This window comes from Corapipo altera, unplaced genomic scaffold (assembly GCF_003945725.1).
Source record: "Corapipo altera isolate COAL_440 unplaced genomic scaffold, ASM394572v1 22b, whole genome shotgun sequence".
In the NCBI taxonomy this organism is placed as follows: Eukaryota; Metazoa; Chordata; class Aves; order Passeriformes; family Pipridae; genus Corapipo; species Corapipo altera.
In genome coordinates this window covers 15,833,102-15,847,142 of record NW_020884876.1, presented here as the reverse complement: position 1 = coordinate 15,847,142, position 14,041 = coordinate 15,833,102, and the positions used below count along the sequence as shown (strand labels likewise).

General features: G+C 36.4%; 1 protein-coding gene across 1 annotated transcript in view; it reads right to left on the bottom strand.

The window, feature by feature from the left end:
- FSTL5 (follistatin like 5) overlaps window positions 1-13,945 on the bottom strand; it is a 283,323-nt gene extending 269,378 nt beyond the window's left edge. Inside the window, exon 1 of the mRNA XM_027636132.1 lies at window positions 13,708-13,945. The gene's annotated coding sequence lies outside the window, so the exon portion shown is untranslated. The remainder of the gene's footprint in view (window positions 1-13,707) is intronic.
- Window positions 13,946-14,041: the final 96 nt, after the last annotated feature.

Here is a 14,041-nt window from a genome sequence, read left to right as displayed (position 1 = left end):
CCTGAGTGTGGCAGCGGTATTTGTGAAAGGTCAAAACACCTAAAACACAGATGCAGCGAGGACACTTATTATGTGAAATCTTTGCTGCTAACTTCATGCTCTAATTTAATCTTACCATTTTCTGTATATTACTTATTTATTTATTTAAAGGATGACTCACGGATGTCTTATTGTTTGTGACCCAAGTTTCAATTATTTATAATAAAATGAGAAATGAAAATTTTAAACCTTTCTTAGCATGTTCTTCACATGGTCTCTTAATTTCTTTAATATTAAAGAAAGAAGAACAAAATGAAGGTACTATATTTCACACATCTCAGAGGAATATTTTTAATGGATCTGTGTTGCATTTATTGATCTAATTTTTTCCTAGGACTTCAATATCAACATCAGGGTGGCTGACATCATTGATATATGCAAGTGCTAGTTTGTGAAAGTTATACTGTTAGCAAGGTGGTCTCTTTCTTCCCTCACTAAGCAAATTTGTCACAGCTGGTTCCCTAATATCCTAGAGGATTAATGTTTACCATCATGGCAGTATCTGAACCGATGGGAATTCAACTGCTTCATATTATGAAATCAGAAACAGAAAACTTGCCAGCTTAGAACTCATGTGAATAGTTCAATAATATTAATGTTTTACAAAATTTGTAAATTAACACCTAATATACTATTGTGCAACTGTTTACCTTGCACACACTAGAAAAGATAAATATTTTGGTTTTCAAGTTTTTAATTTTGTCTTTTTAAATAAAATACTGCTGCTATTAATTAAATGGATGAAGAAACAACAGTTGTTGACACTTCCAGAGTAAATTGTTGTGTATTTTTGAGCAGTTCTCCTAGAAAAGGCAAAATGGTCTCTTAAGATGTAACTTCTTTTTTAAAGAGGTAAACTGCTAAATTAAAAACTGAAATTCTACATATTTGCTATGATATGCTAATCTAGCACCCTTATGTTACTCAAGGGTTCTTATTATGTTCCCTTTTGTTATTCAAGGAAATTCTGGCATTCGGTAAAACAGTAGTTACCAACAAAACCATTGAAACCTCTGTGTTCTTGAACTCCTTGAATGAATGCTAAACCATATGTCTGTCATTAATTCAAACAGCCATTATAATCTCTTCCTATTAAATGTCCTGTTTAATGTTATGATTTTATCCCTTTACATCTTTGAAACTCACTGCACTGAAGTGCTCTAGCCAACAGTCATAGATCCCATCTTTTTCACCCAGTGAAAGACATCTTTCAATAACTCAGCTGGCTTAAATTCAACCCACCTGGAAATTGTTGCTCAAGACTACCATGAAAATGGAAAGACTGGAATAGACAGGTTTGGGTTTTTAACCTCTAATTGGATTTGAAGTAACAAAATTAATTACTAAAAAAGAAAACTAAGTCCTAAACCATTAAAATGTAAAGATAGAAGGTAGCTGGGAGCAGCAGTGTTTCAGCAGCCTTCAAAGGTTGGGAAGATAACTAGAGTGCATATCAGAGAGAAATGTGACATGGGAAAGCCTATGACATGCAAGAAACCATGAGTTCCTCAAACACAGAAGGACGCACTCTGGTATGACAGAGAGGAATATACACAACAGTGCAAACACTGATAAGAAATATAAAATTATCAAACTGCAGAGAATAAAGATGCATACAGATTTTGGCATAATTGGATCGAAGCACAGTTCAATCACTAACCAAAAGGACTGATGAATGTTGCAGCTATTTAAATAAACAAGGACTATTTGTAGCTGAGGGCAGTTTGTCCTTATCAGGATTGAACCAAAAATACTTTTGCCCTCCAGTACTCTCCCCTAGGGCCCACATATAATTAACTACCGATGAAATCCTGACCTAATTAACAACATGAAAACAACTCTAAAAAACAACGTGATATGTTGGGTTGAGAATTTTACCCTATTTATAGGATTTAGTGAAAACGTTCACAAGGATGGAAACAAAAACCTATCTCCATTCATACAGTTCACAGGAACATGTAAATAGAGGAAAGTGTTCTATACTTGAATAGCCAAAATAGTTATAAGTATTTTCTCTTTTTCAATTTAACTTCTGTGGAGTTTTTCGCCTCTATTCTTTCCTGCTTTGTGATGACTTGACTTACTTTCTTCTTTACTGCCAGAAAGGTCAACTTTCTTCATGAGCCTGAATTCAGCACAATACAGAAAATCACACTTGTTCAGTCAGTCATAAAGCTGGCATGAGTTCCCAGTGCAATGTGCTTGGACATTAAAGTCCAAGTGAATAAAAGAAGGACTTTCTCTCCTTATGCAAATAAAATTAATAGACTGAGCATAGTAAGAAGGAAACACATACAGTTCTGAGATTTTATAGAACATTTTTTTATCATACCTGATAAAAAAAAAAATTGACTGCGACAACTGACTTGGTCTTTTACATTCTATTATATACAGTAAATTTAGTGTATCATTATAGGACATACTAATTATCCATGGAACAACTGCAGCCTTCTTTAAATTTAGCATAGGTATTTCTAAAAAACCAATTTTTCTTATTGTAATGCTCACAATCCTGTTCAATAGGATCAGAAACTTCATTTCCTGCTATGTTTTAACTGTGTTATACTATTTTACTGGATTTTATTGTTTATGTTTTTAGATTGCTCTAATATATCTACTAGAGAAAAACCTCCCAACTGCGTACTGGAAAGCTGACAGCAAATCAGAAAACCTACAATGTTCTGATTAGGTTGTAGCTAAATAGGATTGTAAAATAAGATTTTTTTTCAATAATTCATTAGCTAAAAAAACTGTTACTTCTAAGAAGAGTGGAATGATGATAATACAAATAAAGAAAGGAGCAGACAGTATGTGGTGATGAACTGGTAGTATGTGAAAGGAAAGTATTTTGTCTCTCCTCAATCACCACTGTATCATACATTCAAAACAAATTTTTTGTGTTCATTTATTGTCTTAAAAAAAAAGTTGTACATATTTTCCTTTTTTCAATTTTTGAAATGCTTTATTTGGTGTTTTTTGGTTATTTTTGGAAAGGCAAAAAGATAAATATCTTCAATTTTACTTATACAATAGAAATACAGAAAAAATATTAATGTAAAATTAACTGAAATGAACTTTTCATCATCAATGTACCAGGAAACTCCAGAAGGAGCTTCTTAAAAAAAAAAAAAAAAAGTATATTTTAGCAAGAAATTAGAGCTCAAATGTCACCACCAGACTCTCTATATCACATCTGGTATGAACCGTGTGCAGAGGCAAGAACATCCCATCTTTCTCTGAAGCTACAGCCTCAAGAGTAACCACCTCATCTCCCTGAAATGTAAGTCTGTATTCCCTTTGTCATCCCACCTTGACGCTATTCCCCATTTTTGAGTTAACCGCATAGGTTCTGGGATTGTCTAGGATACCTCTGTGAAGTGCTCTCATGAACAGGAGCCAGGAGACATTGCTGAACATTGCATTCAAACTGCTCTGTCAAATGCCGATCAGATGACTGGTGGCAAATGTCCAAGTGCTGCAGCTACATACAGACTCTTTATTGATGAATCAGTTACTGTCGGCACGAATGCATCCTCAGTGCTGATTCACGTAAGCATCCCTATGCTATTAGAACTGAAATGTCTCTTGCTCTGTATTTTGAAGGTCTGAGAATGCCTACCCTTCAGCATTTCAAACATTTCTTGTTAAGTAGATAATATTTTCTGTAAGCCACAAAACAGAGAAAGCTATCAAAACAGAGAAAAGGTTTTCAAAAGTTATTTTGCAGGAGGTTATATATGCAAAAAAAAAAAAAAAAATTCATCTGGTTCAGCAACATGTAATGGAATCTGAAAACTATTTACAGTCTTGCAGATTTGACCAACATTGAAAAATCACGATTACCCTGCCTAGATATAGAGGGGAAAATCTACCTTTCTTTCTCATCTATCTTCAATGTCTTAAAACTTAAAATTGCTTAAATGAAGGAATCTGCACATTCAATGAAGAGAGGGGGTAACAATTTCTATCCTTCAGAGTAAGACAGCACACAGATCACCTCAAACCACAGCTGATAGTAAACACATGTCAAACCTTCTCTGTCTGGCTCCTCCAAAAATAAGGCCTTGGACTCTGTCCTGTATCAGTAGAAAGTTCCAGCAGGAAGAAAAGGAGAGTGTCAAAGATGGATAAAGGTAGTACATGCAGGGACCAAACTGATGCATCAGGTTCACTGTTTATCTTAGTGTCATGGTGTGGGAGATGAGGCAAAAGGGGATGAATTTAAGGAAGAGCAGGGATATCCCAGGTACCAGTGCATACTGCTCATATTCCCTAATTTTTCAATTAATAAAAGATTGCCAACCCTTAGCACTGACAATGCAGCCAGTGGCTGCAATTACCACATTGAACACTTGGAAACAAAACAAGCTCCAATTTGAGTACTGCTCCCTATTCATGGTCCACAAGGGTACTACAGCCTCCAAGTTCCCTACAGTTCTGAGTGACCAATATGTTAATGCACGATATACACTGGGGAGAAAAGAGAGTAGGTGCCATTAAAGGTATCCTCCTTATTTCCAAAGTTACTTGACTTCTTTGAACATCATCCATGAAAGATAGCCTGGATTCACGTCTACATTTTACCCCAGTTTTGGCTACTCTGAAAGCTTAAGGGAGATACAAATCTAGACAGAGAATATTTAAAATCTACTCCAAAAGAACCATTTACAAAGCTGGGCAAGATAGCCCCTCCCAGCTTTTTGGTTTGGGTTTGAGTTTTTTTTAAACCATAATGGGGTATCAGAAACATGCCCAGGAGGATAAACGCAGCCACTGTTTGCCTTACATCAATCTCTTTCTAGAATAACTTTCCCATAAGGCTATCATCACCCACTAGAAATAATACTATAGGGATATTTCGGCTATTGGGACTCTCAATTGTCTATTATTTTATCTATTGTAAACATCCATTCTAGAGCAGCATTCTAGGTTTTAGGATGGGTGTTTTGTTTTGTTTCATTACTGAGAATTTCCATGCATATATGGAAGTTCAGTTTCTGTTCAGTTTCTTCATTTAAAAAAAAAAGAAAAAAAGAGCAAAGGTACAAGACTCTCTGCTTATTGTTTTAAACATTAAGAGCTTCATGATCACCTCTTTAGGCCTTTTTCCACCATTTACTCAGGATAACTCCAGGAGCGTACTCAGATTATCAAAAATACAAGAATAACTCACTAAAATTGGACTTTTTGTCACTTAAAAGGAAAGCAGAGAATGATAAAAACAAAATTATTAGTCATAATATTTCATATTGTTCATGAAGGAGTCAGATACAGTGCATAAATTAATAAAAGCAGTCTAAATCATTACAGCAGCAAATTATACCACAAACTTTCATTTATATCTCTTTATTAATGTGAGAGTTTTTTCTATCTCAGAAATCATAACAACAGGAGTTGTTATTTTTTTATATTGATGTCTGAGACTTTCAAAATATAAATCAAATTTTCAGTATAGATTTATTAAGGTTTTATGTGTATATAATGTATATTTTTAAAAAGACAAGCATAGCAGCTCTTTTAAAAGTTTACTTACACGTGAAAGAGATTACCGAGAGCCTAGAGCAGTAGATGAATATGACTATTACACAGAAAAGATATAAAGGATATGAATATATTAAAATATTAGATTTTTGGTCTTTTGGGGACACCAATTTTAAGATCTGATGCTTGAAGCACTCCAGTAATGTTTCAAACGAAATCCCGAAGGTGCAGCTAACCTCCCCCCACCCCACTGACTGCAACAAGAACATCCAAATGCAGATTCTTGAAATATTTCTCTGACAATAATTCTCCAAGTATAAAATAAAAGAATCAGCCTACTATTAGACAGTAGACTAAAATGCAATTACAGCTAAGCAACACAGTTTAAATTCACTTGAAAAACTGTCTCCAATTCAAAAAATAATTAGCATAATACAAAAGTTAAATCTCAGGAGTGATGTTAATTATGTTTTTTTCTTTCAGTGTCTCAAGGAAAGAACTAAATCAGTCCATGTGCATCAATGTGTAGAAAATTTTTTACAGAATATTACAGTTTATCAAAGGCAGCCTTGAGCAAAAAATCATAAAAGTTAAAAAAGAAATATAATCTTTGTGTTGAAATACTACCATAGCACTAATTATTGCTGGGTTTTTGAATTACATAAGAATATAAAGGTAGTATTAGTGAAAGACAGGAGCATAACATGTATGTTAGAGGACCAACAAATTTATAAAATAATATTTTTAACTCTCCGCTATACTAGCTAAGATTCATTCACCTTAAAAGGCCTAGGAAATAAATGAAAAATATAATCAGTCATCAAACTATGTTAACCTGGTGCTGTGTGTCTTGTAGTTTATTTTAAATAAGAATTACCTCTGTCAAAGTACTTGATAATATGGAAGAACAGCAATATGATGAACTGTTTTTCAACTTAAAAATCAGCCCTCAAGATTAAAAACATCGATTTCTCTCTGAAGCTGAGGTTATGGCTAACCTTGGCTGTTGCGAGGAGAGGGAGTACCCGTGCAACTTAATTCCATTTTACAAGGACAAACCAAATGTACTGTCATGAAGAGCATTCTTTTTCTGTGGCCTTCCCACTGCAAAAACAGATGACGAGCTGAACTTATGTTTCCATCTTGAAACAGAGTGGAGAGAAAAGAAGGGCTTGCTGTCAAAATAAGATGCTACTATTTAATAAATAACTAAATTTAATTTACATTTCATTAATTTAAATTATTTATCTAAACTAGAGAGAAATGGATTTGATGTGTGGACCACTTGGCGGATAAGGGAGTGGCTGAATGGTCATACCCAGAGTTGTGGTCAATGGCTTGATGTCCAAGTGGAGAGCAGTGACAAATGGTGTTCCTAAGTGGTTGGTATTGGGACTGGTACTATTTAACATATTTGTCAGTGATCGAGTACAACATCAGCAAGTTTGCCAATGACTCTAAGCCACGTGGTGCAGCCAACATACCAAAGGGAAGGGATGCCATCCAGAGGGACTTTGACAGGCTTTAGAGGTGGGCCTGTGAGAACCTCTTGAAGTTCAACAAGGCCAAGTGCAAGGTCCTGCACCTGGGTCAGGGCAATCTCAAGTACAAATATAGGTTGGGTGGAGAATATATTGAGAGCAACCTGGGGGAGAAGGACTTAGGGATGTTGGTTGACAAGTTCAACACGATCCAGTGATATCCACTCGCAGCCCAGAAAGACAATGGTATCCTGGGCTGTATCAAAAGGACTGTGGACAGAAGGTCTAAGGAGGTGCTTCTTGCCCTCCATTCTGTTCTTGTGAGACCCCACCTGGAGTACTACATCTAGCTCTGAGGACACCAACATAAGGATGTGGCCCTGTTGGAGTGAGTCAAGAGGAGGGCTGCCAAGGTAATCAGAGGGCTGAAGCACCTCTACTATGTAGCATCTCACCAGACTCAGAGTTGGGGTTGTTCAGCCTGCAGTCTTCTAGTACCTAAAGGCGGGCTACAAGAAAGATGAAGAGGTACTTTTTACAAGGACATGCAGTGATAGGACAGGGGTATACGGCTTTAAACTGAAAGAGGGCTGGTTTAGATTTTGTGTATTAGGAGGAAATTCTTCACTATGAGGGTGGTGAGGTACTGGAACAGGTTGCCCAGAGAAGTTGTGGGCACTCCATCCCTGGAAGTGTTCAAGGCCAGATGGGATGGACTTTAAGCAGCCTGGTCTAGTGGAAGGTGTCCCTTCCCATGGCAGGGGCTTGGAACTAGAGGATCTTTAAGATCCCTTGCAATGCAAACCATTCTTTCTTTGATAATATCAGAGCTTGCACTGATACTGTCTTTCTGACAGTTTTCTGAGCATTCATTTCTCAGACCTGAGTTAATACCTGGAAAACACTGAGAAAATCTGCCTTTACCGAAGGTATCTCACTCAGATTTCTTTCTATAGGTTCAACAATCTCAAATCTTTCATAAAAAGTGAATAGTTACCAAGATGCAGTACAAACTTCATGTCTTTTAAAAGCTTCTGCTTTTTGTTAATTTAAGATTCAAAACAGACCCTTAGGAGGGAAAAACAGACTCTGTTAGAAATGATAATGCAGAAGGGACAAAAACCTCTCCAAAATGTGACAAAAAAATTCTCCTTCTCTTAAAAGATAAATGCAAAAGGCATTTTCAAAACCAACATGGTGCATCTCATCTTTTACTTAGGTACGACAGGTTATTAGCTGCTGTATTAATAAAAGTTTGGACTCTGCAACTCTAAAAGATAGGCATTTGTGAATCAGTCATTCATTCATGTGCATTACCTTTCCATTACACTAAAGTTAGTAAATACTAGTCAGAAAGTAAATACGAGTCTTTTCTGTTTATATACTAAATGTGTTTGAATCTTGCATGTTTCTTGTTATCACTGAGAGGACATGAGTGTCATCAAATACAGTCCTCAATTATTTATATAATTGTAATATTGGTGGAGTATATTCAGTCTGTAACAGAATCAAAAGTTGTACTTATTACGAATAAAGATTTCCATGGATCTACCAGAATGATGTGAAAGCGGTTTTTTTCTTTCCTAGCAATTATGTTCAACAAAATTTAATAAAACCCATAAGTAACATATATTATCAGTTATGGTGGTGTTTTAAGTAAAGTTTACATAAGAAAATATATTTTTAAAAAAACAGAACTTGAAATGGTGAACTTTGAAGCTCTTTGAAAACAAAGTTTATTTCCATTACCCATCATGTAAAAATTTTCTGCTTGTTTTTGTTTCGTTGCTCATTCATTTATTTAAATGTGATTAGAAGTATAATGACTCACATATTATTTAGGAAGACAAAGTTTTGTTATATTAATGGAAATATGTATAGTTCAGAGTTACAATGCAGAAAGACTCTAGAACATTTTGTTTCCTTATGGAAGCAAATGTATGTAAAGTAATAATCTAGAAGTTCCTATCACTTAATAAAAGAACATTTTTAGTAATTAATAACATTTTATCTGATTGAAGTTATGAGCTGTTTTCAGACTTTTATTTCTTTCTGTAGATACTATGGAATTCTCTATGAAGGAACTAAAAATACTTCCAGAAAGTTTTTAATATTCTGATCTAAAAATGATAGTGGCTTTTTACCACAAGACCGCCTATTCAGTGGTAAAAATATTTCAGACTACAATAAGCCTCACTTGAAGTAAAATGAGAAAAAAGCTCTCCCTGTCAGGAAAAGAAAGAAGTATTTTAAATATCCTTCATCTTCCATCTAACATTTTCAAGAACTTTATTAGACAAAAAAGTCTTTCTGAAATCTGCTCTGAAAAGCACTGTTGGACACCAACCTCAGTTAATTCAAATGCAAATAAGCTGTGAACTTCAACCTACTTCAAGCAGTCAGTGCGAGCTTTGCCAGCTCTCCTGTCTTTTAACTCTTTAGAACTTCTTATTTTCTTAAGTTTTGCACAACTCAGCAATGCAGCCAAATAATTCACCATTAATTACACATACAGTATGCTAAAAAAGAGTGATTAATTGAATAGGGTAGTAAGGGTAAATACCTGCATAAACACTGCTATCAAGTAAAGCTAAAAATAGATAACAAATACGTATTTTCAAGTCATTCCCATAGCCACTTGGTAAGGCCCATACCTGGCTAGACCACAGCAACCTCCCTTGACCAGTACATTTAGCCAGTACAAACAGAAATAACAATGGCATAGAGATACTGGCAATAAGGGAACATTTTTGAAGTAGTTCTGCTGCTGTAATTGTACAGAAAATTCTTGATCTGCATTGGTCCATCCGAATGAAGACACATCTGTTAATAAATGCAACTGCTGGAAAGGAACACAACCTACCTTCTAGTAGACAAGACTTTGTAACCCAAAATCTAAAGAAAGATCTTGTAAAACAGCAGAAAAGAGAATGAGCCTGTAGGTTTGATTTCTCTTGAGTATTTTTTCCTGGGCATTAGTAATCCTTGATATTGGAGGTGTTAGAAGGAGTTTGACACAGCAATATTTACAACTCTTAGTCAACCCACAGCCTTCTCAATGTCTCCTTACTACAGAGAAAAATTTCATCTTACTGCTCTTCTAATAATATAAATATGTTCTTTGTCTTTTCTGTTTACCAAGAGGCAAGGAAAAGCATGCTGTATTAAATATGTATAATATCTTATGCAAACAAGTTTCCAATCTTTTCATTTGCTGACAGCTATTCCCTATGCTTCAGAAGAAAAAAAAAAAAAGCTTGAAGTGAAAAATGGGATTAAACAGATTTACAAACAAACTTGCTAATCAAATTATTTTACTTTAAAATTAAGTACCATAATAGGCCAAGCTACACTGAATAATTAATGATTATTGTCCCACTTTTGCTTAGAAAGCCTGAAAAACAAAGTCAAGGGTGGCATTTAATTCATTGCTTCCCCTTGAGCCAATGATTCACTCCTGCAATATTTAATGTCCAGAATTACTCCTGCAACATTTAACATCCAGAACTATCCCATAATATTTGCCAGATTGGAGAAAAATATTCAGAATTGACTTCCTAAATTTCATTTGACCTGTTACCTTTGAGAAATCAAAGCCAAGTTCAGATTAATTAAAAGGCAGAATTATTCCTATTGGAGTTCCAAATTATGCTTAGGTTTATAACTAACAAAACTGAGCAGAACCTTGCTTTCATTACTATTTTAGTCTCTAAAAGTCACAGAAGAATGACAAAAAAATTTACATTTTCTAAAATGTTATATAAAGTCACATGAACAGCATGCATTTATCTAAGGACAATAAAAGTTTGGTATTTATTAAAGACATAATTTGTGTGATTGTAACAGTTCTTTTCTTCTAAAAATGAATATCTTTGCTTTTTTAAACAAATATTGAGGATTACTGGATAAACTCACACACAAACAAATCTGAATGACACACTGACATGGTTAGGTAAGTCTAGAACACACCTACAACTGAGCAACCACAGTGTTTGGGCTTTTGCTGATTACCATTTGCTGTCAAGGGCCATAACCCAGCAAATAATCAAGTGATCCACTTTTAAAGTAAGTTTTGGAACCATGACAGGTTGTGCATGTGTTGATATTTTCATTAGTTATAGGTATGTTCCCTCACACCCACATCTTTGTGTGTTGCTTAGCACAAGCAGGGTCTATAGAGTAGCTCTTTAAACAGGGAGATTCCTTGAATCCTGTTTTTATAACAAAACTCTTCCCTGATTTTGCATTAGTCCTGCAGTGAGCTGTTTGGCAAGTCATTAACATGTGAGGTTTTCTCAACTGTTGCGTGGTGATGATAAAGGTCTTGGAACTGCATTTTATACCAAATCATATCCTTACAAGTTTACAAACATGCTTGAAGAAAGTTTATTACTGAAGACAGACTTTTTCTAATTAGAACCAGTGACCAAAATGGCTATGGACCACACTGGATGTATATGTATATTTAGAACACCATTTTGTTGAAAAATAGCAGTGCCATTTTGCTCCATTCTGAGTCTACATACCATTTAAAATCTCCCTTTTTTAAACATGATTTACAAAGTAAAGCAACTTAATACGAATGAAGGCAAAACATTGCATAGAAAATAAAATCAGATATAAGACATAAATTTAAAAGCACAAGATTAATGTCTTAGCATCAAAGTTTATCATGTGATTGATGCTGGTAAAATGACTGATCTGAACAAGGTCAATGACTTTTAATTATGTAATGATGGAGATAGTCTTTTTTCCTGTTAACAGGACTATATGTACGAATAAAGACTACTCAAGTGAACAAGGATTTGCAGGTTCAGGCCCTGTATAAACATCAAAAGTTCGGCCGTATAATTAATGGGCTGGGGGTTATTCTGTTGGGGGGGAGGTTCCCCTCAGTTATTCTACTGTCTACTCTACATAGTTCAAAATAACTTTTTCAGAATATTTTTGTAATGTCTGCTTTAGAAAGTAAGCATCCTGAATCTCCATACCTTAAAAAGAATAACTCAAAATTATATCAAAATATTTCAAAGCAAATTAATATTCATGTCAATGACAGATGATAAGGGCTGTCCTAACTTATGGGTAGACTATTAATGAAGGTTTGTACGCAGTTCAAGTGCTCTGTAATAAACTTTCTTTCCCTAATGTGGAGAGAGGAAAGAAATAGTTATTTTGTGATTAGAGAGAGGGGGAGGGGCAAAGGGACAGAACAGTAAAACATATTTCCTAATTCTACCCAAATGTAATGAAAGCCTTGGCAACCTAAATAACTTTCCCCTAATTTGCTTGCTTTCAATTTTACTCATCAGTAGCTCTGTGCTGCTGCCCGATGGTTATCTTTTTACTGTGTGCTTTTCATCAGCTAGAGTATAAACAACCCACCTTAACATTAAGTAAATCATGCAGGAGCAGAAAAAAAAAAAAAAAGCTACAACACTATGAAACAGCCTCTTTTCATCAGCTTCATCTCATCAGCAAAAGTTACCTTATGCTCACAGTTACTACAACTGCTAGCACTTATGCAGGACAACTGCACAGAGAAACACTTGTGGTTTAGGTCCCAGCTCCCAAGAAAATTTATTACAGCCAAAGAGTATGAAGTGCTACATGATCCTAAAAAATACAAGGTGGGGACCTCATTTGCCTGCTTGTTCTGTTCAACCATCACAGTAGCACTGGCTTCCGGCAGCAGCCTATTCCTTCTGTAATCAGCCTTAATCTCAGACAAAAATCCCTGTGTGGTACTCAGCTCTTTGTGTGCAGAAATCCTTGCATGTCACTCAGCTCCACTTGTGCAGAAATCCCTGTGTGGCACTCAGCTCTGCATGTGCACAACTCTGACAACTCTCACAGAAGCAGCAGCAAACTCCTTACTGAAGCAGAGCTCCCTACCAAGCTTGTGAAAGGTTAAACAGTGTTGAAAGAACACTTCATCTGCCCACGTTTCTCAGTTCTATTCAATTACCAACAACAGCAGTCCTAGAAATGCAACATAATACAGTATTATTAAATACGAGATTTGCATTTACGCCTAGCTGCAGCCTGGAAGCAGGCCTGATGTTCAGCCAACATCAAAGGAAAAAAACCCACAACTTTTGCAGACACCTCTGTCTTGGAGGTAGAGGTGGTGATGATCCTTTTCATAAAGGTGCTGTTTCACAAGTTCACAGTGTTACACTGCTGAATTGTTCGTCAAGTAACAAGGTATCACCGTCCTTCTGTTACACACACACACAAGCACGCACAAGAACAGAGAGCAACATAGGGCTATTCTTTTAAATCCTCGTTAATTCCTACTTTACTCTCTACTTGCCAGAATGACCTCACATATCCCCTCCTCCCTCAGACAGAATCAGTCGAAGCTTGTCTAGTCCCCCAAACCCGGTGTTTATACAAAGAAGGTTCTGTAACGTCCTTTGAGGCATTTTTATAATATTCAAGATTTCTAAAAAAAAAATATTCTCAAACATCCAAACATCAGCCTAAGAGCCAGTTTTCAATAAAAATAAGCCTCTTAACTTCTCATTCATATTCATCTTTTGTTCATGGAGCCCTTTTCACAGAAAACTGCACCCCTACACCGACCTAAGGGCCGACAGGGTTCCAACTTTGCTCTGCCTTTAATTGCCAGCTCCTCCATCCCATCTGGCACCCATTTATGTGAAATATAGATAGATAGATAGGTATTAGCAATGCTGCTTACCTTGTCCAAGAGTGACTAAAATCCGCAAGGGGGAAAAAAAAAAAAGAAAAAGAAAATGAAAAACCAGCTCGCCGGGTCCCCGTGCAAATCGCAAAGAGAGGAACACTTCTTCCTTTAACAAAGCCAAGAGCGGGCCCGCCGCGATCCAGAGACGGAGCCAGCAGTCCGGAGCGAAACTCGCAGCAGCAGCAGTTCCCAGCGCGGCGCTTCCCAGCCGGAGCGGGCGCGGGGAGCAGCGAGGAGGGCGCGAGGCGCCGCGGGGAGGCGGCGCGGGGCGCGCGCCCTTCAGCACCGCCGCGCGCGGACAGCACCGGCCGCGCTGCCGCCGCCGCCG